We start from the raw sequence: 24634 nt of genomic DNA, 5'->3' as shown, positions 1-24634 counted from the left end.
GGGGCTACAGGACGATATCCTGGTAGATCCCCGGTTGCTATCTCCGTGTTGAGCTGTATTCTTTCTGCGATATTTTCTCTGTTGTAATTGTTGTTATTCTTATCATTATACTGTGTTACTTCATACTGTTTCGTTTTTCTTATATATATGTATATGACCAGTAGGGCCCTGACCTTCGTCGTCACTACTCGACCGAGGTTAGGCTTGGCACTTATTGGGTACCGCTGTGGTGTACTCATGCCCTTTCCTGCACATGTTTTTGCGTGTGCAGATCCAGGTACTTCCACTCAGTCTTATCACCCTTGAGGCGAGGCGCTTCTATAGAGACTTCGAGGTATATTTGCCGTGTCCGCAGACCGAGGAGTCCCTTTCTATTCTCTGTACTAGTATAGCCCTTCTGTATCTTCCTTGTTGATAGACATTTCTGGAGTTAGAGCCTTTTATGTACTCTTAGCTTGTGATTCATGGGATTCCGGGTTTTGGGAGTGTTCAGTTGGAAATCTTGTATTGTTATATGCCGGGCGGCATCTTAAACACTGTTATATTTTGTTATCTTGGTTTTTATTAGTTTCTTTCTGCAATTGTTTCCTTTTCCGCATTTGTTAGGCTTATCTAGTCGTAGAGACTAGGTGCCGTCATGACTGTTCACGGAGGGCGAACTTGGGTCGTGACAAATAAGGGTGGACAGGTGGGATCGGGTTGCACGCCGCAACAAGGAGGAATAGGGGTGAATATTGATACTGTTGTTGTTTATATGATGGAATCGGGATGCGCGCCGCATCAGTTGTTGTTTTAAGTATTCATTTCCGCTGAAATTCATTATTCTGAAGTTGAAACACCCTTAAGGATTGGTTATAGCTGAATACTAGTAGAACAACTGGGTTCCAAATTTACTTTTTGCTAGTTATTGCTTTATTACATTCTGTATTTCCTTTCTATTTAGTATAGACTGTTGTAGGTTGTATATGTTGTTTGCCCTGCCGTAGCCTCATCACTACTTCGTCGAGGTTAGGCTCGGCATTTACCAGTACATGGGGTCGGTTGTACTGATACTGCACTCTGCACTTCTTGTGGAGATTTTGGAGCTAGTGGCTGATCGCGAGGTTGGTTACTATTGCTGTTTCCCGGAGACCCAAGGTAGTCCTGCAGGCGTCCGCAGGCCCTGGCGTCCCCTTCTATCTTATTTCATTTTTCTGTTTTATCTATTTCCGAGACAGATGTAAACTTTTTGTTCAGACCCTTATTTGTAGTATTCGTAGACTGTTCGTGAGTTGTGACTCCAGTTCTGGATGAAATTTATTACGGTTTTTTATTAGTACAAAGATAATATTTTAAGCTGTTTTATTCTGCATTTAATTTCGCTTATTTACTTTTGTTAAGTTTTAATTATCATAAGATAAAAGAAGAAGGTGAATCATTCAGTAACGTTGGCTTGCCTAGCGAGTACAATGTTAGGCGCCATCACGGTCCCGACGGTGGAAAATTCGGGTCGTGACACTATAGCACAAGAAAAAATAAAAATCGTCTTGAATTCCTATTCTATGGTCGTAAAAAATCAAAAAATAAGGAACAATCATGGCAAAGCAATAAGTATTGTTCATTAGATAGCTTCTGATGGACCTATGAAATTTCAGGCGGATAAGAGTCTGTGAATAAAAATTCTACAAAATTAGCATGTACATTAACTCACGAAAAAGTGGATATAATCATTAATTCGTATTGCATGGCTTTGAAACACTCGAAAATATAATGAATTCGAACGTCAATGAGTATTGGTCATTAGTAGCGTACTCGCTTTTAAGCCTATCCTTTTTTTTCTTAAATAAATTTTATGTCTTTTTTCCAAGCCACCATCACATTCTGACTACTAGAGGTACTCATAAAAATCGGAAAATCGTATCAAATCGAAAATCGAACTAAACCGAGCAAAAAACAAATAATTTTGTGGTTTGATTTGGTTTTCATTTTGAATTTTAAAAACCGAAAAAGTTTGGTTTGATTTTGGTTTTAATAAAAAAAATAGCCGAAAAATCCGAACCAAACCGACTATACTCGACCATGTTTTCTTTTTCTTGTAGCCACAAAGATGTCCTTACTTGATAGAGTATCCGAAGTATCAGCCATTTCCTTCTTTTTTTTCCTAGTAACATGAAAACTGGTATAATAATCTTTTCATGCAAAGTTAGCAAGTTTATACTTTAAGAAAAATAAGAGAAAAAAATCAAACCTCGATGATTCGAGCAAAACTTGTTTTGCCAGCAGTGTGTGGATGCTTCAACTTTTTTCAATTCTCGATATTGGTTTCAGACGTTTTCTGCAAATAAACAAGCAAAGATTGACAATGGGCCACCTAAAATACAAGTTTTCTGTATTAAAATACAACTGGACTTTGAGTTTGCTTCAACTGCCCCTGAAGCCATGAAAATACAGTACAGTACACTAGATTTCCATTCACCTTACAACAATAACAATTACAATCAATCTAGGCAAACTATTAGCTTCACAACTATTATATATCCTACAAAGTTGGCAAAATTTGGATGTAATTACCTTGGCGGCATCGGAGTTCCAATATTCAAGAAGATCTTTAAAGTGAGACGCCGGAACATCTTTTGGCCTATTCTCCATTCGAAGCTCGTCATTCTCATATGCTTCAAAGTGCTTTTTCTTCAACTGACTTTTATACTTTCTCCAAGCGGTACAAACTGAATCAAAAACCCAATTCTTCGCCTCTTCAGGAATGTCATATTTTTCCTACAAATTTAGTGCAATTAGGTTAATATAAGAAAATGTGAAATATCATCAACGCTTATTGAACATTAGGAGCTTCAAACCTTGACATATTTTCAAATATCATTTTTTTATCTACTTTCCTCCAATCAAATACATTAAGAGGACAAAAGGTCTCATTCCTTCCCAATGTGCCAAGGAAGCTACCAACTCTTTCACAACTACATCAATAGGACCAATGGGTTGATCGAACACATTTAGCACGATTATTTTACGGTCCTTCCTACCGTGCACACTTTGAATTTAAGTAGGGCCTCTTTTTCTTTTTGGCGCGGAAGGTCCTGCACTAATACAAAACAAGGATAATCACCAATCACCACTGTTAGTTAATTTTATGATTAAAATTTATATATACTTGCCTGGTTCCTCAGATTGTTCAATTGCTTCATGATTGGTAGAATCTTCAGATGGTTCATGCACAGCTTGTGATGTAGGAGTGATGGAATCCATTGGCACTTGCCTCACTTGTTCTTGTACTCCTTGTGCTGTAGAAGAGGTAGAAATCAATGGCACTCGCCGTACTTTTCTTGCAATTGAGATCTTTGCGAAACCTTCTCAGCTTCTGATTATCTTTCTTCATTTCATGAAAGGTTCATTTTGTTGTCAATGATTGATTTCACAAAAAATGCAAGTGATCGAGTGCCACGACCCCGGTTCGCCCTCCGTGAACCATCGTGACGGCACCTAGTCCCTACGACTAGGCAAGCTTAACGATGCAGAAAATAAACAACATTTGTGGAAGAAATACCTAAAAAAAATAAAATAGTGAAATAAAATAATGTTTGAAATGCCGTCCGGCATACAGAATATCAACACTCGAAACTAATAACATTTCCCAAAACCCGGAATCTCATGATCAAAAGCTTTTGAATGTCTAATAGTATCTAACTCCAGAATGTCTAACAAAGAAGGAAAAACAGAAGGGCTAATACTTAAAGCAAGAGTAGAAAGGGACTCTTCGGTCTGCGGACGCGACAGATATACCTCAGAGTCTCTATAACGCCCCGCCTCGAGTGTGATGAGTCTGAGTCGCCGTACCTGGATCTGCACATGAAAAACATGCGCAGGAAGGGCATGAGTACACCACAGCGGTACTCAGTAGTGCCAAGCCTAACCTCGGTCGGGTAGTGACAAGGAAGGTCAGGGCCCTACTGAGGTTAAATGAAATATAAGGTATAACAGAATAAGATAAAACAGTACAATTGAAAGCTAACGGTAAGAATTAATACATGATAATAAGGATAACGACAACTGAAACAGAGACAAAAACAATCACAAGGAATACCACCCTTAACAGAGATAATAACCGGGGATCTCTCAGTGTCCCGAGGATCTCTTAGTATCCTCAATATACACTAGGGATCTCTTGGTACCCCGAGGATCTCTTGGTATCCTCAATTTTATACCTGGGATCTCTTGGTATCCCAAGGATTTCTTGGTATCCTCTCTTCAGTTCAAATCAACAATACGTACAGGGGGATCTCCCGGGATGTCGTCCCGTAGTCCCAAAGTAAAGCACACAGCAATAACACAAGGAATTCTCAATTAAACTCAACTTAAAACCAAGGTAAAACAGGAAATTCTAACCTAACATGCTTCACATAACACAATTAAGGCAGTTTAAGCAAATAAAACAAGTAAGTCAATTAGAAATCCTTCTCTAAGCTAACAGCAGGCTTAAATTGCAAGTAGTAATAACAGGAGAAGAAAACACAGACTTAGTTACTTAGCAAAAACCGGATTTTCCAACAATTAGCACAAGTACGCACTCGTCACCTCACGTACAAGGCATTTCAATTAACAAATATACCAAATCCTAAGGGGAAGGTCCCCCACACAAGGTTAGGCAAGCCACTTACCTCGAACCAGCTCAAAATCAACCCGAAACCACGTTCTTGCCACGAGTACTCGACTCCAAATGGCCCAAATCTATTCAATTCAATTGCATAATGTAAATAACACTTCAAGTAACTGATTCTACAAATAAAGTCTAAGCTAAAACGCGGAATTTGGTAAAATGACCAAAATGCCCCTCGGCCCCACGTCTCGGAATCGGGTAAATTTATATTTTCAGAATCCTCGTACTCTCACGAGTTCATGCATACAAAAAGTACCAAAATCGGACCTCAAATCATCACTCAAAGGTCTCTAATTAATCAAGCCCTAACCCCTAGTTTACCACTGATTTTTCCTCAAATTTCATGTTTAAAATGATAAAAATCACCTCAATAACGAGTTTAAGGATCAAATACCTTACCCCAATGAATTCCTCTGGAAATCCCCCTTGAAAACTGCTCCCCAAAGCTTCTTCCCGTTTGAAAAGAGGTGAAAAATAACTCAAATTCGCGAAGGCAACTATTTATATGTTCTGCCCAGCTAATCCGCTTCTGCAGCCATGAAACCGCACCTGCGGTCTTGCTTTTGTGGACCAAAAGTCGCATCTGCGACAATTCACTAAAGCCTGGCTTCCGCACCTGCGATTGCCCTTACGCAGATGCGAATCCGCTTCTGCGGTGAAGCTCCCGCTTCTGCGGCTCTTGCTGACCCTCTCCCTTTTTGCTTCTGCGATCCTAGCGCCGCTTCTGTGGCCCCGCACCTGCGGGACCTGACCGCAGGTGCGGTTATGACAGAGATCAGCAGCTTCAGCTGCTTCAAACCACTTCCAATCCTTCCGACAACCCTCCGAAATCACCCCGAGGCCCCCGGGACCTCAACCAAAAGCATGAACAAGTCACATACCACTATCCAAACTTATACCAATTCTTAAAACACCTAAAACAACATCGAAACACCAATTTAACATCGGATTCAAGCCTAAGAACTTCAAAAAACTCAAAATTTACGCTTTCGATCAAAAAGGCTATCAAACCTCGTCCGAATGACCTGAAATTTTGCACACACGTCACATTCAACCCTACGGAGCTACTCCAACTTCCATAATTTTATTCCGACCCTCGGATCAAAATCTCACTATCGAAGCGGAAACTTCAAAAATTCAACTTTCGGCATTTCAAGCCTAAATGAGCTACGGGCCTCCAAAACACAATCCCAACACGCTCCTAAACCCGAAATCACCCAACGGAGCTAACAGAATCATCGAAATTAAATTCCGAGGCCGTCTTCACACTACTCCGACTACGATCCAATTTCTAAAACTTAAGCTCTCATTCAGGGACTAAGTGTCCCAAAACACTCTGAAACTCAAAACCAAACATCCCGGCGAATCAAATTAGCAGAAACAAACACGGGGAAAACAGTTAATAGGGGATTGGGGCGTAAATTCTAAAAACGACCAGCCGGGTCGTTACATCCTCCCACACTTAAACATTCGTTCGTCCTCGAACGAGCATAGAGACATACCTGAAGTAGTGAAAATGTGAGGGTAACGGCTGCGCATATCCTGCTCGGTCTCCCAAGTCGCCTCCTCGACCGGCTGACCCCGCCACTGAACCTTCACGGATGCAATGTTATTTGACCTCAGCTTTCGAATCTACCTGTCCAATATCGCCACTGGCTCCTCAACATAAGATAGATCTTTGTCCAACTGGGCTGAATTGAAATCCAACACATGTGACGTATCATCGTGATACCTCAGGAGCATCGAGACATGAAATACCGGATGAACTCCTGCCAAGCTGGGAGGTAAGTCAAGCTCATAAGCAACCTCCCCAACACGCCTCAATATCTCAAAAGGGCCAATAAACCTCGGACTCAGCTTCCCTTTCTTTCCAAATCTCATAACGCCCTTCATAGGCGATACCCGAAGCAGAACCCGCTCTCTAACCATATAGGAAAAATCCCGAACCTTCCGGTACGCGTAGCTCTTCTGTCTGGACTGGGCTGTACGGAGTCTATCCTGAATCACCTTAACCTTCTCCAAGGCATCCTGTACCAAGTCCGTGCCCAATAATCTAGCCTCACCCGACTCGAACCAACCCACCGGGGATCTACACCGCCTACCATATAAAGCCTCATACGGTGCCATCTGACTGCTGAACTGATAGCTGTTGTCGTAGGCAAACTACGCCAATGGAAAGAACTGATCCGAAGACCCTCCAAACTCAATCACACACGCACGGAGCATATCCTCAAGAATTTGAATAGTACGCTCGGACCGTCCGTCCGTCTGAGGGTGAAATGTTGTGCTCAACTCCACCCGAGTACCTAACTCATGCTGTACGGCTCTCTAGAATCGCGATGTGAATTGAGTACCTCTGTCTGAAATGATAGAAACTGGAATACCATGCAGATGAACAATCTCCCGGATATAAATCTCCGCCAACCGCTTCGAAGAATAGGTAGTACACACAGGAGTGAAATGCGCGGACTTGGTCAGCCGATCCACAATAACCCAAATGGCATCGAACTTCCTCAAAGTCCGTGGGAGCCCAGATACGAAGTCCATGGTGATCCGCTCCCACTTCCACTCCAGAATCTCCATCTGCTGAAGCAATCCACCCGGACTCTGGTGCTCATACTTCACCTGCTGACAATTAAGGCACCGAGCTACAAACCCAACTATATCTTTCTTCATCCGCCTCCACCAGTAGTGCTGACTCAAATCCTGATACATCTTCGCGGCACCCAGATGAATGGAATACCGCGAACTATGGGCCTCCTCTAGAATCAACTCCCGAAGCCCATCAACATTGGGTACACAAACTCGACCCTGCATCCTCAATACCCCGTCATCACCAATAGTCACATCTCGAGCATCGCCATGCAACACCTTGTCCTTGAGGAAAAGCAAATGAGGGTCATCAAACTGACGCTCCCGGATATGATCAAACAAGGAAGACTGAGAGACCACACAAGCTAGAACTCGACTAGGCTCCGAAAGATCCAACCTCACAAACTGGCTGGCTAAGGCCTGAACATCCATTGCCATGGGCCTCTCTGCTACTGGTAAATAAGCCAAACTCCCCAAACTCTCTTCCCGGCAGCTCAAAGCATCGGCCACCACATTGGCCTTGCCCGGGTGATACAAAATAGTGATATCATAGTCCTTCAGCAACTCTAATCACCTCCTCTGGCGCAAATTAAGGTCCTTCTGCTTGAACAGATGCTGCAAACTCCGGTGATCAGTATAAATATCACAAAGCACACCGTACAAATAATGACGCCAGATCTTCAAGGCGTGCAATAGCAGCTAACTCAAGATCATGGACAGGATAATTCTTCTCATGTATCTTCAACTGTCTGGACGCGTAGGCAATCACCCTACCGTCCTGCATCAATACCGCTCCAAGGCCAACCCTCGAGGCATCACAATAGACAGTATAAGACCCCGAACCGGTAGGCAATATCAAAACTAGGGTTGTAGTCAAAGTTGTCTTGAGCTTCTGAAAGCTCTCCTCGCACTCTTCCGTCCACTAGAACGGAGCACCCTTCTGGGTCAGCCTGGTCATAGGTGCTGCAATAGATGAAAGCCCCTGAACAAATCGACGGTAATAACCCGCCAAGCCAAGAAAACTGCGGATCTCTGTAGCTGAGGATGGTCTGGGCCAACTCTGCACTTGTCACGACCCGGATTTCCCACCATCGGGATCGTGATGGCGCCTACTCGTGGTAGCTAGGCAAGCCAACTTATTTACCTTTCATTAATAAATAAATCTGTTAACAATCTATAGCATCAATAAGAAATATGGAATTTAATAATAATAATAGCGGAAGTCTAATTTATAAGTCTGAATCAAAACGCGGAATAGTCAACAATAGCCTCTACCCAAGATTTGGTGTCACATTACTCACGAACTGCTACGAATTTACTAAATACAAAGGTTTGAAAGAAACATATAAGCTGTCTGTCTCGAAAATAATGAGGCAACAGTCTAAAGAGAACATAAGGAAGAGACGCCGGGCCTGCGGACGCCTGCAAGGCTACCTCGGTCTCGTAAAGTGAAAGCCTGCTCCCGTACTAATGCTGCTGCTGATCCTCAAAATCTGGACCTGTACAGAAATTGCATAGAAGTGTAGCATCAGCACAACCGACCCCATGTGCTGGTAAGTGTCTAGCCTAACCCCGGCGAAGTAGTGACGAGGCTAGACCGGACATCACATAAACCTGTGCAGCTATAAATATACAATGGAATCGAAATACCAGGCAAGTAACAATGTGGGAGGGGAAACATGCTATGGGGAGATAACAATATTAACAGTAATCCAAAGTAACCAACTAAAGCAGCTTAGAATTACAGTGAACAAGAACGAATACTCAAAATAAACACATGGTATCAATAACTGTTGCGGCGTGCAACCCGTTCCACAATTACCATTGTTGCGGCGTGCAACGCGATCAACAAATACCACTGTTGCGGCGTGCAACCCGACCCATATCATTTATCACATATCATTGTTGCGGCGTGCAACCCGATCCTCATATATTATTGTTGCGGCGCGCAACCCGATCCACGAATACCACTGTTGCGGCGTGCAACCCGATCCTTATCATTCAACAGTCCGGCTCCCCAAACAACAATCACAAATAAGGGGCATACAATAACCAAATAGTTGAAGATATCCCGGCAAGGGAAAGAACCAACAAGTTCAACCAAACGTCCCGTCAAGGGAATAATCAACAACGCTTTCTCTTTCTTACTTTTCTTATGTTATAATCCACTTTACCATTTTTGAGCCAACGCTCCAAAGAATCAAGTCATTTTATATACCTTCAATATTCGTATCACAATTCGAGCCAATGCTTCTAGGAATCCACGATCATATCATCGTTCACATATTCTTCACAACATATAGAAATCTTCCAATAAACACGAAATTCACAACCAATTCATGATAATCACATTATAAGGACTCACGGTCATGCTAGACACCAATGTATAGATACTCGTCACCATGCCTATACACCGTACTCGATCACATAACAATTAGCAACAGGACTCAACTCCTATTCCCTCAAGCTGGGGTTAAACCAAACACTTACCTCAAAGCCTTGAAATCCACTTAATCCTCAACTATTGCTTTACCTCGCGGTTCCACCTCCAATTCGCTCAAATCTAATCACAAATTGCTCAATTACTTTAATAAACACTATATGAATCAATTTGAATGCATAAAAATGAATTTCCCAAGTTTTTTCCAAAAGAAATTCCAAAAATGCCCCCGGGCCCACGTGGTCAATACCCGAGGTTCGAACCAAAACCCGGTTATCCATATCGCATCAAACTTCTTCCGAGTCAACGGAAGTCCAGTAACAAAATCCATGGTAATCCGCTCCCACTTCCACTCTGGAAGCTCAATACACTGGTGTAGACCACCGGGCCTCTGATGCTCGTACTTAACCTGCTGACAATTCAAACAACGAGCTACATATGCCACGATATCCTTCTTCATCCCACGCCACCAGTAATGCTGCTGCAAGTCCTGATACATCTTCGCGGCGCCCGGATGAATAGAGTACCGGGAACTATGGGCCTCCTCTAAGATCAACTCTCGAAGCCCATCCACATTAGGCACACAAACTCGCCCCTGCAATCTCAAAACTCCATCCGCATCTAAGGTAACCTGCTAACCCCAAGAAACTCCGAATCTCGGTCGCTGAAGCTGGTCGAGGCCAATTCTTGACTGCCTCAATCTTCTTCGGGTCTACCTGAATACCCTCTGCTGATACAATATGACCCAGAAATGCAACCGAACTCAACTAGAACTCACACTTCGAAAACTTAACATATAACTGACTATCCTTCAGAGTCTGGAGAACCACTCTGAGGTGCTGCTCGTGCTCTTCCTGGCTGCGGGAGTACACCAGAATATCATCAATAAAGACTATCACGAATAAGTCTAGATATGGCCTGAACACTCGGTTCATCAACTCCACAACTTGTCATGACCCGGACTGCGCACGCAAATCGAGGCAAGTAAAAAATGAGGTTTTCAAGACCTCGGAAGCACGGAGTGGATGAGGAAATAGGTGATGACCCTTTGGGTCGTCACAAAACTGCCTCCACTTTCTACGGATCCACCTGGGTACCCTCACTCGAGACCACGTGACCCAAGAGCGCCACGGAATCCAACCAAAACTCACATTTCGAGAACTTAGCATATAGTTTCTTTTCTCTCAAGGTCTGGAGCACTGTCCTCAGGTGTTGCTCATGATCTTCCCGACTCTAGGAATATACCAGAATGTCATCAATAAAGACAATAACGAATGAGTCAAGATATGGCCGGAAAACACTGTGCATCAGATGCATGAAGGCTGCTGGGGCATTAGTCAGCCCAAATGACATAACAAGGAACTCGTAATGACCATACCGAGTCCTGAAGGCATTCTTCGGGATATCTGGCTCCAGAATCTTCAACTGATCATAGCCTGAGCGCAAGTCAATCTTAGAAAACACACAAGCACCCTGTAACTGGTCAAACAGGTCATCAATACGAGACAAAGGATAACGGTTCTTCACTGTCACCTTGTTCAACTGGCGATAATCAATACACATATGCATGGAACCATCCTTCTTCTTCACAAATAAGACAGGAGCACCCCAAGATGATACACTGGGCCGAATGAAACCCTTGTCAAGTAATTCCTGCAACTGCTCCTTCAACTCCTCCAACTTCGGAGGAGCCATACGGTACGGAGGAATAGAAATGGGTTGAGTGCCCGGCAACAGATCAATGCCAAAATCAATATCTCTGTCGGGCGGCATGCCCGAAAGGTCAGCTGGAAACACATCAGGAAAATCCCGTACTACTGGGACTGAATCAACAGAAGGAGTATCAATACTGACATCTCTCACATAAGCTAGATACGCGTCACACCCCTTCTCAACCATACGCTGAGCCTTAAGGAAAGAAATAACTCTGCTGGGAGTGTGATCTAAAGCACCCCTCCACTCAACACGCGGTATACCTGGCATAGCCAGCATTACAGTTTTGGCGTGACAATCAAGAATAGCATAATGGGGCAACAACCGGTCCATGCCCAAGATAATATCAAAATCAACCATGCTGAGTAACAATAAATCGGCTCTGGTCTCAAAACCACTAAGAGCAACCAAACACGACCGATAAACGCGGTCCACAACAAGAGAATCTCCCACAAGAGTAGAAACATAAACAGGGGAACTCAAAGAATCCCGAGATACACCCAAATACGGAGCAAAATAAGAAGACACATAAGAATAAGTGGAGCCTGGATCGAATAGAACCGATGCATCTCTGTGACAGACCAAGATAGTACATGTGATGACAGAATCGGAGGCGACAGCCTCAGTACGGGCAGAAAGAGCATAGTATCTGGCCTGGACTCCCCCTTGAGGGCGACCTCTACCTCCCCGACCTCCACCTCTAGCTGGCTGAGCAGGTGGGGTAGCAACTGGTGCAATGATCATAGCCAGAGAACTCTGCGGGGCGCACTGTGTTTGAGAAGTCTGTGGAGGTGCAACCCTCCCAAGTCTAGGACAATCCCTCACCACAAGGCGTGTGTCACCACACTCAAAACAAGCTCTAGGAGGACGTGGCGGCTGTGACTGGCTCGGGCCAGGTCTGCTGGACTGGCCACTGGAAGCACCCCGTGCAGGAGGCACACTAGATACTGGAGGTGCATAATAAGGCTCCTGAGGTCTGGGAGGAGCTGGAATACCACTGGCTGTTGGAAGAGCTGAATGAACCGGGCGACTCGTATAACCCCTACCATGACGACCTGTAGCCGGGGCACAAGCACCAGAATAATGGCCCGACTCTCGAGACCTCTTGGCCTCCCTCTCCTCTCTATCCCTAGCATGCATACCCTCAATCCTCCTAGCAATGCTCACCACCTGCTGATAAGAAATATCCATCTCCAACTCACGAGCCATGCTAGACCGGATGCTGGGAATAAGCCCCTCAATAAATCGGCGAACCTTCTCGCAAACCGTAGAAACCAAGGCTAGTGCATGCCTAGCCAAGTAGGTGAAACGGACAGCATACTCCAAAACACTCATAGTACCCTGGCGCAAAGACTCAAACTCTGCGCGCCAAGCGTCCCTGAGACTCTGGGGGACATACTCTCTCGTGAACATATATGAAAACTGAGCCCAAGTTAGGGAAGCTGTCTCATCCGGACTGTCTAACTCATAAGCACGCCGCCATTGATAGGCGGCTCCTCGAAGCTGGAAGGTAGTGAAGGAAACCCCGCTCGATCTTGATATGCCCATAGTACGGAGAATACGGTAGCACTCCTCAAGAAATACAAGGGCATCATCTGAGGCTAGCCCGCTATATGTAGGAGGCTGATACTTCTTGAACCTCTCAAGCCTCTTCAGCTCCTCCTCTGAAACTACTGCCCTCTCCTCGGGCTGAGCTGGGGCTACCGGCAGTACAGGAATAACCTCTAGGACCTGATCAACATGCACTCGCTGCTCAGGAGAGCGGGCAGCGGGAGTCTGTACTCCTCCCCGGCCTGGGATGTAGCTACAGCAAGGGGAAGCAACCCTGCGTGAGCTAGAGTGGTGTACATAGTCATAAGCCACGCCAGAGTCTCCTGGAGTGCTGGAGTAGTAGTAGCAAACATATCAGGTGTCTGGACTCCGGCTGGCACTGCTGGTGGCACCTTGGTGGCAGCTCGTGCGGGTGCTTTGGCTGCACCACGAGCGCGTCCTCGGCCTCTACCCCGGCCCCGGCCTTTGACGGCTGCAGTAGGGGGCGCGGGTGCCTGATCATCTCGGGTAGCACGTGTCCTCACCATCTGTGAGAGAATAAAAGACAGAAGTTTAGAATTGTGATATCAAAATCTCGCACGATAAGGAAATCAAACGAAGTGAAACCTTCTTAACAGTTACATAGCCTCTCGTAGATAAGTACAGACGTCTCCGTACCGATCCACGAGACTCTAATAAACCGGCTTGTGATTCATGACTCCTATGAACCTATTGCTCTGATACCAACTTGTCACGACCCCGGTTCTCCCTCCGTGAACCATCGTGATGGCACCTAGTCTCTACGACTAGGTAAGCCTAACAATGCGGAAAATAAACAACATTTGTGGAAGAAATACTTAAAAAAACTGAAATAGTGAAATAAAATAATGTTTGAAATGCCGCCCGGCATACAGAATATCAACACTCGAAACTAATAATATTTTCCAAAACCCAGAATCTCATGATCATAAGCTTTTGAATGTCTAATAGTATCTAACTCCAGAATATCTAACAAAGAAGGAAAAATAGAAGGGCTAATACTTAAAGCAAGAGTAGAAAGGGACTCTTCGATCTGCGGACGCGGTAGATATACCTCGGAGTCTCTACAACGCCTCGCCTCGAGTGTGATGAGTCTGAGTCGCAGTACCTGGATCTGCACATGAAAAACATGCGCAGGAAGGGCATAAGCACACCACAACGGTACTCAGTAAGTGCCAAGCCTAACCTCGGTCAGGTAGTGACGAGGAAGGTCAGGGCCCTACTGAGGTTAAATGAAATATAAGGTATAACAGAATAAGATAAAACAGTACAATTGAAAGCTAACAGTAAGAATTAATACAGGATAATAATGATAACGACAACTGAAACAGAGACAAAAACAATCACAAGGAATACCACCCTTAATAGAGATAATAACCGAGGATCTCTCAGTATCCCGAGGATCTCTTAGTATCCTCAATATACACTAGGGATCTCTTGGTACCCCTAGGATCTCTTGGTATCCTCAATTTTATGCCAGGGATCTCTTGGTATCCCGAGGATCTCTTGGTATCGTTACTTCAGTTCAAATCAACAATACATATAGGGGGATCTCCCGGGATGCCGTCCCGTAGTCCCAAAGTAAAGCACACAATAATAACACAAGGAATTCTCAATTAAACTCAACTTAATACCAAGGTAAAACAGGAAATTCTAACCTAACATGCTTCACATAACACAATTAAGGCAGTTTAAGCAAATAAAACAAGTAAGTCAATTAGACATGCTTCTCTAAGCTAACAGCATGCTTAAATTGCAAGTAGTAATAACAGGAGAAGAAAACACAGTCTTATTTACTTAGCGAAAACCGGATATTCCAACAATTAGCACAAGTACGCACTCGTCACCTCACGCACAAGGCATTTCAATTAACAAATATACCAAATCCTAAGGGGAAGGTCCCCCACACAAGGTTAGGCAAGCCACTTACCTCGAACCATCTCAAAATCAACCCGAAACCACGTTCTTGCCACGAGTACTCGACTCCAAATGGCCCAAATCTATTCAATTCAATTGCATAATGTAAATAACACTTCAAGTAACTGATTCTACAAATAAATTCTAAGCTAAAACACGGAATTAGGTAAAATGACCAAAATGCCCCTCGGCCCACGTCTCAGAATCGGGTAAAATTTATATTTTCAGAATCCTCGTACTCTCACGAGTTCACATACAAAAAGTACCAAAATCGGACCTCAAATGGTCTCTCAAATCATCATTCAAAGGTCTCTAATTAATCAAGCCCTAACCCCTAATTTACCACTGATTTTCCCTCAAATTTCATGTTTAAAATGACAAAAATCACCTCAATAACGTGTTTAAGGATCAAAGACCTTACCCCAATGAATTCCTCTGGAAATTCCCCTTGAAAAATGCTCCCCAAAGCTTCTTCCCGTTTGAAAAGAGGTGTAAAATAACTCAAATTCGCGAAGGCAACTATTTATATGTTCTGCCCAGCTAATCCGCTTTTGCGGCCATGAAACCGCACCTGTGGTCCTGCTTTTGCAGACCAAAAGTCGCATCTGCGACAATTCACTAAAGCCTAGCTTCCGCACTTGCGATTGCCCTTACGCAGGTGCGAATCCGCTTTTGCAGTGAAGCTCCCGCTTCTGCGGCTCCTGCTGACCCTCTCCCTTTCCGCTTCTGCGATCCTAGCGCCGCTTCTGTGGCCCCGCACTTGCGGGACCTGACCGCAGGTGCGGTTATGACAGAGATCAGCAGCTTCAGCTGCTTCAAACCACTTCCAATCCTTCCGACAACCCTCTGAAATCACCCCGAGGCCCCCGGGACCTCAACCAAAAGCATGAACAAGTCACATACCACTATCCAAACTTATACCAATCCTTAAAACACCTAAAACAACATCGAAACACCAATTTAACATCGGATTCAAGCCTAAGAACTTCAAAAAACTTAAAATTTACGCTTTCGATCAAAAAGTCTATCAAACCTCGTCCGAATGACCTGAAATTTTGCACACACGTCACATTCAACCCTATGGAGCTACTCCAACTTCCGGAATTCCATTCTGACCCTCAGATCAAAATCTCACTATCAAACCGGAAACTTCAAAATTCAACTTTCGGCATTTCAAGCCTAAATGAGCTACGGGCCTCCAAAACACAATCCGAACACGCTCCTAAACCCGAAATCACCCAACGGAGCTAACAGAACCATCGGAATTAAATTCCGAGGCCGTCTTCACATTGCTCCGACTACGGTCCAATTTCTAAAACTTAAGCTCTCATTTAGGGACTAAGTGTCCCAAAACACTCCGAAACTCAAAACCAAACATCCCGGCGAATCAAATTAGCAGAAACAAATACGGGGAAAGCTGTTAATAGGGGATCGGGGCATAAATTTTAAAAACGACCGGCCGGGTCATTACATCGAGATTCTGATTGTCTTTCTTCATTTTCATTAGACCTTATAGCTTGAGAGGTTCTTTTTGTTGTCAACGACGAAACCTTTTGGTTTCGCAAAGATGCAAGTGATCCAGCTAGAATGCGGTTGGATATTTTTTTGTGTTTGCTTGAGCACCCTTCTTGATTCATGACTATTAAAATCTCTGCCAGATTTAAAAAATCAAACGCGAAATAGTATAGGCAAAATACATAAAGCGCCCCTTTAAGTTGTCCTCAACGATCAACTGAACACCTCAACCGAACCATTTTTCATTTTAACACTTCAAGTGGAAATTAAGTAGGTCAAGTAAACACCCGAGTACAGCAGACCATATGCATGAATTGCACTTGCCAATGACATGTCAAATGGACCAATCAAACAACGACACGTGTAATTTTGCCATAAAAATTTGACACATGTAATTAACAAAAAAAATATATTTAAAGAAACTTCTTTATCATCTCCTCTCTCATTTACATAGCAGCCGCCGGCTCCTCTATTTCTGCTGCATTGCCACCAATCGCCGCCTACGGAGCAACAAATTCTTTTCGGAAAATGACATGCCATTGGCTCGAGCATTTGACACCTTGAACATATTGCAAGTGGTGAGGTTGTTGAGCACTAGAGGCTATTACACTATTGATTTGGCAGTTGGAATTGGAGCTGGGATTTTGTTTGATTCTATGGCCGGAAAGTATGTGGAGACTAGGACAAAAGATATTGCTGCAAATGGTACTAATGGCACTACTTATGGTGCTTTTCACGCCACCTCCCCTAAGCACGAGAATGGTGGTGTCAAATATCAAAGTGTATCTTCAATTAAAATGTGTCCACTCAAATGCGAGGTGGATTTTATATTTTGAGATGTAGAGATAACTTTATCTTAGTCAATTTGTAGGGTCTTCATTTCCGGCAACCTTCATTTTTTCCGGCAACCGTCATTTTTTAACCCGTTGCTAGATGGGTTAAAAATTTCTGGCAACCTTCATTTTTTCCGTCGATATGGTTGTTGTGTCTGATAATTGGATGGATGAAAGAGAAGAATGGGTTTGGTATAAAAAACTTGTTGAATGATGTGATGATATATTTGGTAATTTTATTCTTTTGTAATGGAGTCAAAGGTGATTTAGGGTAGAGGAGGATGTTGAATGGTGGAGGAGAGAATTGTAGGAGAAGGAGGTGTGAAAATTAGGTGGGGTCCATATTATTTTAGTAAAAAAAAAAGAAAAAACCTAATTTTAGGTTGGCAACTCGCGTCTCAGAGAGTGGATTTCACGCAATGAGGGCTGACATGGTCGGGTGTTTAGTTGATCTTCTTTTGTGAATAAATAAAGTGTCTAGCTGGAAATGGCCTCAATTGAGGTGTTCATTTGATCGTTGAGGACAACTTAAAGGGGCGCTTTATGTATTTCGTCAATAGTATAAGATGAATACATATTAGTGAAAAAAGGAGATACATATCCTCTGACAACTAATGCTGTCGAGAATCTGCTGAGTGATATAAGACTTCTTTATAGTATAAGATAATGATCATCAGACTATGCACATACTACAACAATGTCTAAACTATTCACAGTAGGTCCTGATAAAACAAATTCTGTTTTACAAGAAGCAAAGAGAAAAGGAGTTCCTATTATAGTAATTCTTGGAAACAGACACTTTTCCTTCTTTGTCTTACTATGATTTCTTCATTAGATTTCTTGGTAGTTTCAATCACTGGATTTGTAGCAGAATCAGTTAAAGAAATTTGTATACATCAATTACACCACTTTAAAACTAATTAAAGGTTGAACCTCAGAAACATGGTAAATAAGTCCACATAACAAGCTAAACTTTACTATATACCTCGTCCAAAGTCTTCTTCTCCATGGAAAACCAATCGACTTGTACAAGGAAAAAAGGAGCAAAACCACATAATTAATGCTACTTCTTTAGAAACAATTGGCACACTAACATAATCTTGTTAACGTCCAGTAAGCAGACAGTAGAAATAAAGCTTAGAAAAAGTTTGAGATATTGGATAGAAGCTTTACATATAAATGTCAGCCTTCAACAAAACTGACCATATTGAAGGACTTGATATCAACCTTTACCAGCTTGATAGAGGGGAAGGAAAGCAAAGCAAGGTAAGGATATTTTTTCGACATACTTCTAAATGACAGCCACTGCCACCCTAGAATGATCCCATTTTACAGGTTCAAGAAACTACTGAATGCACAATTTGAATTCAACGGCAAAATAATCCAAATGTCCAGCAAGCACACAAGTAATGCGCACTTTGAATATAAAACTGTCAGGAATGCAACAACAATGACAAAAATAAGAAGGTCAAACATACAGATGATCAATGTAAATTCAACAAGACTACTTCACTTCAAAAAGACCCTACACCTTAAGGTGACTCCAAAAATCACAAGAATTTAGCAAGTCACATGACAATCTATATATCTATCACCAAAATTCACTTCCTTATTACCTTGAGGTAGAGCATTATACATAGTTTGTGGCAAAATTTTTATCAATACTTATCTGCTGCACTACAAGCCCATAATGTGGTGGGGATGCATTTTTTGGTTCAATCCCAAAGTGAATTAAGAGAAAGTGAAAGCAACAGACCAGTTAACAAATATAGGTTGCTCATTTACTTAGATTAATCACAAGCAGTCAAGATGAAGAGCAGCAAAATTATTAAAAAAGAAAAGATATTCATGCAAAGTTTGATGTCCAATTGTTCACTCTTCTTTATTCATGGTAATCTGATAGAAGATGGCAAAGTGCTCAACGAGACAAGGACCTTTATATCATCGAATTTAATCTACCTAACTTTTATCCAGCTTATCTATTTACATAACGAGTATTCTACACCAGCACACGCATCATATTACAATGAGCACAATTATAAGAGAACCATAATAGTTCCCCCGTGCTTTCAGAATATCGGTCCTATATCAACATCTAATGCTAAGAAAAATCTGAGTCTAACAAAGTCAAGCCACATGGAGAAAGAGGACGCAACATACACATTCATAGAAAATAGAATGTTCTTACGAGGTATTATGTCGTTAGTGAACTAAAATAGCAGCTCACTACAATTGAAAATTTAAGGAAGAACTAACTATGCTTAATCAGTACAATGATAGAAAGATTTTTTATGATGGCAGCATATACTTAAAATGAACAAGCGAGAGTTATTGGCTAATGTAAAGAGCAATCACCTGGACAAGAAATGCAGAAACGTTCTTTCTTTGATCACCCTGGAGTTGAATAACCTTCAAAAACAATAATAACACATGACATATTAGTCACATCACTCAAAAATGACCATGATGTTGTAAGACATTTAACAGACAGATAACAATCTCCCTAAAAAGAAAATGAAATAGAATTAGAAGTGATCGAGAACACCAAAAATAATCTTAATATATATAAATGCATTATCACTTACTCAAAAAGGAATATATTTAAAAAAATTTCAGAACTTTCTTATTTAATCATTTGCTTCCATCCAGTCCCAATCAGTATCATCAAACTCATCCTCCTCTTCCGATTCTATAATCATATCATGTGAAATGTTGTGCGTTAGTTGGAATATCAAGAATATCAACGGGTACATCTTCTCTTGACCATCTAACGTCAACATCAAGTAATCTAGAGGAGGAACCAATGTAATTATTAGGTTCCCTCCAAAATTGTCACGACCCCGGTTCGCCCTCCGTGAACCATCGTGACGGCACCTAGTCTCTACGACTAGGTAAGCCTAACAATGCGGAATATAAACAACAATTGTGGAAGAAATAATTTAAAAACCGAAATAGTAAAATAAAACAGTGTTTAAGAAGCCGCCTGGCACATAACAGTACAAAATCTCAACCTAACACTCCCAAAATCCGGAACCCCATGAATCACAAGCTAAGAGATACATAAGAAGCTCTAACTCCAGAAATGTCTAACAAAAGGAAAACTACTGAAGGGCTATACTATTACAGAAAGATAGAAAGGGACTCCTCGTTCTGCGGACGCGGCAGATATACCTCGAAGTCTCTACAGAAGTGCCTCGCCTCAAGGATGATAAGACTGAGTGGAAGTACCTGGATCTGCACAACAAAAATGTGCAGAAGAGTAGCATGAGCACACCACAGCGGTGCCCAATAAGTGTCAAGACTAACCTCAGTGGGGTAGTGACGAGGAACAGTCAAGACACCTACCGGTCCAATAAACTGTACAAATATAGGAACAACGGAACATGATGTATATATAAAGACTACACGAAATGGCTAACAATACTACAATCACAATAAGGGAAGAAAACAGCAAGTAACAGCGGAAATACCAAAATAATGACATAGAAGAGCGAGCGAAAACACAAACCCAAATCCTAAATTCACACTACAGTAAAGGTAAGCAATAACTCAGGTCCTACGACAGTGTTCACACCAGGTCCTATCCAACAATTTCCACGAAGTACCGAATCTCGGACAAATTATAGCTCACGATGTCCCATGTACCTGAAATCTAACACTTGGCATCCTGTGCCCCCATCAACCTCATGGTCATGCTGACAACTCACTTGCCAACTAGAGCCACTGTCACATATATAACAAGTAAACGAGGGTGTACATCTATACTCAACAAAATCAGGAGGACTTCACATCCAATAGGAGTGTTCAACTACGTGTATGCTTGTGCAAGTGCTTTAGCATAGTTCCTACCAGCTAATAAGCGTAAGGAAAAGAATGGACAACACGCAAGATGTTTCCTCACAACTTCCACGAGATAAAGCTCATACAGGTAAGCGTACCACAACACAATATTAAACAACAAGAATGCCCCCAGGCCATCACAAATCATCACAATCAATCCCTGACATAGCCCACATTGTCTCGCCATGTGTACAAATAATAACATAATGAGAGCCCGCCTTGTTTCGCCACACGTGCATCATAATGTTCCCACCTTGTCTCGCCACATGCGCAACCCACATATAAGCATATATATATATATATATATATATATATATATATATATATATATATATATATATATATATATATATATATATATATATATATATATATCCATACCCCACCTTATCACGCCGCATGTGCAATATATCAATAGTAGCAATAGCATGGCAGAAACCTCGTGCAACCCCATAACAACAGCCGCACGATAGAAACCTCGTGCATCACAATATCAACAACCGCACGGAAGAAACCTCGTGCACTACCACAACAAGTATAACAACAACAATGACAATATATACAAGAACACGACAAGTAAATCAACTCAAGAACTTTCGATCACAAGTAGATGATAAAACTAGCTCACAAGGAATAACCACTATAGAGAATACTAAGCGTGATAAGAACAACTCAATAAGGGAGAAAATAATATAAGCAACGATCCCACCATATGTAATTCAAAAACAAGGAAGCTAACACGAACCAAATAATTCCAAATAAGGAAATGTCCACTAAATATAGATTATCTAAACTTCTTTTAAGGTTGGGCAATTTACGAAGAATATATAATAATTTCCATTAAGGATGAGCAGCGGGAAGATAATCATCACCTCAATCAAGACTAAACAATGACACGGGAGATAATAATGATTTCCAATAAAGACGAGCAGTTAAGAAAGATAGTATGACAATAGAAGAGGTAAAAATCTTCAGCTAAGCAAAATAAGAGTCAAATAGGCAATTGTCGCGCCCCCTTTTTCCCTCTTTGCATCGAAAAATCGGGTTTATGACATTTTGGGTAGAGGACAACTCATTCCTTTTGGAAACTGGGTTTTGCATTTGAAGAGTCGTCACATAATGATTTAAGGTGCATTAGGACACCTATGGGGTTCAACTACAACTACGTTTGATAACCAGAGATAGGGTAAGGGCTTGAAATTATCCTAAGGGGAAGGTGTTAGGCACCCCTCAGGATCCACTAGTGTGGTTCCCGGCCAGATAGTTCTTTGTGAATTTATGCAATTAACAAGTAAACAAATAAGGCTCAAATAAGAGGGGATTTCAATACACAAGTGTTTGGAAGTGATAAAAGTAAAACAGAGTTTGCAAGGCAATCATTAAAGGGCTGATTTTGTAAAGAAGTTACAATTCTATAAATATTTAAAGGAAAAGAAAAAGGAGGGAGAGGTCCTAGGTTTATTTGCAATATGGATCACATCAATGCAATACCCGGTAATCACTCCTCGAAAGAGGGGCTACACGTGGTATTAGCGCACCGGTCATCATATCCATATCTACCCTTCCCACCCCGTCGAGGTACTAAAGCGCAGATTGGTCTCGACCCCGCTATTGCATGCTATTACCCGTCCCATTCCTATCAGTCCCGGAGGCACTTAGGACTACTATTCCTAAAGGGGAGGGATATTAGGCTGACTTTGAGGTTTCAAAAGGTGAAGAATCTAGGGCGACATACAAAACACATAGGACTGAACATTAAAGGGGGACATGTAAATACCCAAAAAGGCTCATGTATACCTCCTCAAGCAAGCATATAAATAGCGTGGCTTAAACAACAATCAAGGTCTGAATCTAAAATACTAAGGCAAAGGGAGTTTTAATTGCTGAAGCAGACCAATTTATTACATAACTCATATAAGAAGTCCGAATCAGGCCTGCCTGCTGGTGGTAGCAATTACTGATTAACAAAGGCAGGTTCAGTTTTATTACCGTTATCAACTAAGGCTTGCCTAGGTGTTTGGGTGAGATCCTATAAACACGATATCTATTACCAATTCAGAATGTGGCAAAGCAGTAACGATAAAACGAGCGATTTGAGATCCTATAGGCATGCTTTCTAAACCGTATTAACAAGAAGAGAGAGAGTCATTGAAAATTAGTTCAGAACAGTATGAGTCAAACTGATTTTAAACTAGACTGGTTTCAGATCCTATAGGCATGATCTCTATTATTGCTGACTTTTAATTCCTATAGACATGATATCTAGTCGAACGTGAAATGAAGCAGGCATGGTTTACTTGAGATTCCTATAGGCATGATTTCTATGGAGAAATACTGATTTTAATCTTATGAACATGATGTCTGATTGTAACCATTTAGATCCTAGGAGCATGGTGTCTAAGTGTGGTAATAAACATGCAGAATTTGGGACAAATTCTATAGGCATGTTATCTAAATGCAGAATTTAAACATGCGGGCTAAAAATCCTAGAGGCATATTATCTAAATGCTGAATTAATCATATAAAAACAGGCCCTATAGGCATGTTCTCTACCCTTCTAATAGTCAAACATGCATAATTACCCAGCCCTTTTCACTAACCAACCCCAAATGTTTATTACAAATTACAGACCGAATACTGAATTACATCAGAAAAGTGTAAAAATAAGAAGTTACAACCATAAGAAGCCTGATTCTGACTTCCTCTCTGAGTTATGGAATAAAACACCTCAAATGCCACTTGTTTCATAGCCTTTCTCAGACCTGGGTGTGTCAAAGTTCCCTAAGGGTCTCAAGGGACCCCGGGCAGTGCTTACACCCAAGTTTGCATAACCAGATAGAGATGAGTGCAGTGTGGAAGGGCCAGCCCTTATGTGTCCAAGTTCAGAGGAAGCTCATGGATCCCAAGGCAAGGCTCACACAAGAGGGGCAGAACCTAAGTCTAAGAGTATAGTGGAGGTGCAGAAACAGAGTTTAAAACTGAATGGAGAATAGAGAGCGGTAAGGGTAAAAACAGTAGTAAGGGGTCAAGGGGTTGGGAATACATTGTAGAGAGCATATGACCCTAGGAAGGGTCAGGTTTGGACATGCACATCAATAGATAGTGCTGGCATATCCCTGAGCCAGCCAGAGAATACAACACATAGAGGGGATATGGGGGTTTGGGATTCATAAGTCATAATAAGTGACTGACAGAGTTCATACATAAGAAAAGATTAATTCAGAAGAGAAAGGAGCAGATTACAGCATGCTCAGTAATGGAACTTGATTAAACACAAGCAGGAAATAAGCAAGAGTGAAGGAGATAGTAAAGAAACATGTTGTTGTTGGTGATGGAAAATTAATTAGAACTTACCAGTAAAGAAGCAAATGCAGAAAGAAAACGTAAGCAAATTTCCACAGCCTAGCCTTGGCTTTCAGCCGGCTAGACAAGGCAGCAACACAAGTAGCAACAAAGGAAAAGAGAGAGAGTTTTGAGTGAAGTGTGTGTTCTGAACTCAAGTGTTCTGTTCCTTGTGTTCGTTGTCTTTGAAAGAACAGGGGTACAGGGTATTTATACCCTTTTGAA

General features: G+C 42.1%; 1 long non-coding RNA gene across 1 annotated transcript; it reads right to left on the bottom strand.

The window, feature by feature from the left end:
* Positions 1–2051: 2051 nt before the first annotated feature.
* On the bottom strand, positions 2052–2659 carry LOC109237131. The gene is made up of 3 exons (XR_002069601.1): positions 2551–2659; positions 2228–2314; positions 2052–2140 (listed from the first exon to the last, which is right to left on the bottom strand). It is a non-coding gene; the product is annotated as an uncharacterized LOC109237131 (long non-coding RNA).
* Positions 2660–24634: the final 21975 nt, after the last annotated feature.

Source organism: Nicotiana attenuata, unplaced genomic scaffold (genome assembly GCF_001879085.1).
Source record: "Nicotiana attenuata strain UT unplaced genomic scaffold, NIATTr2, whole genome shotgun sequence".
NCBI lineage: Eukaryota > Viridiplantae > Streptophyta > Magnoliopsida > Solanales > Solanaceae > Nicotiana > Nicotiana attenuata.
The sequence above is the reverse complement of the archived record's forward strand: the minus strand, read 5'-3'. Positions and strand labels throughout refer to the sequence as shown.